Below are 1,016 nucleotides of genomic sequence, written 5' to 3' on the forward strand. Positions count from 1 at the left end.
ACCCGAGAACTCGAAAGGCGAGGCTCACTGAGCCATTTATCCCTCCACCCTTCAATTAACCCCACATGTGTTTATCGGCCAAGCTAACTATCTTACAGTGGTTCTCAACCTTCCTAATGCCTCGACCCTTTAAAACAGTTCTTCATGTTGTGGTGATCCCCCCCAACCATCAAATTATTTTCGTTGCCACTTCATCACTGTAATTTTGCTGCTGTTGTGAATCAGGCAAACCCCGTGAAAGGGTCGTTCGACCCCCAAAGGTTGAGAACCGCTGGCCTATAAGATCAAGTGCCAACATTTCCTAACATGAAACTTCTACTTCAGCCTCCTGTCCCTCAGTCCTGAAGCCTGAGCCCCTGAGTATTCATTCCCTGACTATCTCCCTTTGTTTCGTCCCCATCCTGCAGAAAGCCCTCTGCTCTCTACCTCTCCAGCTCCATCTCATCTTTCAAGGCCTAGAGCCAAGGCCCTTTCCCCCAGGAAGCCCACCTTGATTGCCCATCCGCTATAACTTACTTCTCTGACCTCTTGCCATCACAGCTATCTTTCCATCGGCTCCTAGCCATATGTTGCTTCATATAATTAGCCACCTTGGACTGAGCCAGGAGCAGAGCCCTGGGTAAGCACTCAGCCACGAGTCAAAAGGCCAATGGTTCAAACCTACCAGGGAGCTCCGTGGGATAAAAGATCTGGCAATCTCCTCCCATCAAGATGATAGGCTAGGAAACCCCACGGGGCAATAGTAATCTGTCGTGAGAGATAAGAATCGACTATGAGTCCAAAGCGGCAGGATGGCACTGCAGCAACCAGACAACAGATTGAGTTCCTACTGTGTAGGCCGCTGTAGGTGCAAGGCCTCTCGCCACCATCGATCCCTGGGTAGGAGCTGTCATTCATCCTCACTCCACAGATGAAGAAGCAGGGGGGTCCAGAAAGGGGAAGGAACTAACTCAAGGTTGCATAGCTAGTTGGCCTAGTGGGGGAGAGGGGAGAGCTGGAATTTGAACTCAAGCCCC

General features: G+C 50.8%; 1 protein-coding gene across 1 annotated transcript in view; it reads left to right on the forward strand.

The window, feature by feature from the left end:
- CIITA (class II major histocompatibility complex transactivator) overlaps nt 1-1,016 on the forward strand; it is a 47,579-nt gene that overhangs the window by 18,635 nt on the left and 27,928 nt on the right. The gene's annotated exons all lie outside the window — the stretch shown is intronic.

Source organism: Echinops telfairi, unplaced genomic scaffold (assembly GCF_000313985.2).
Source record: "Echinops telfairi isolate 266 unplaced genomic scaffold, ASM31398v2 ScPeMD7_5;HRSCAF=22, whole genome shotgun sequence".
Taxonomy (NCBI): Eukaryota; Metazoa; Chordata; class Mammalia; order Afrosoricida; family Tenrecidae; genus Echinops; species Echinops telfairi.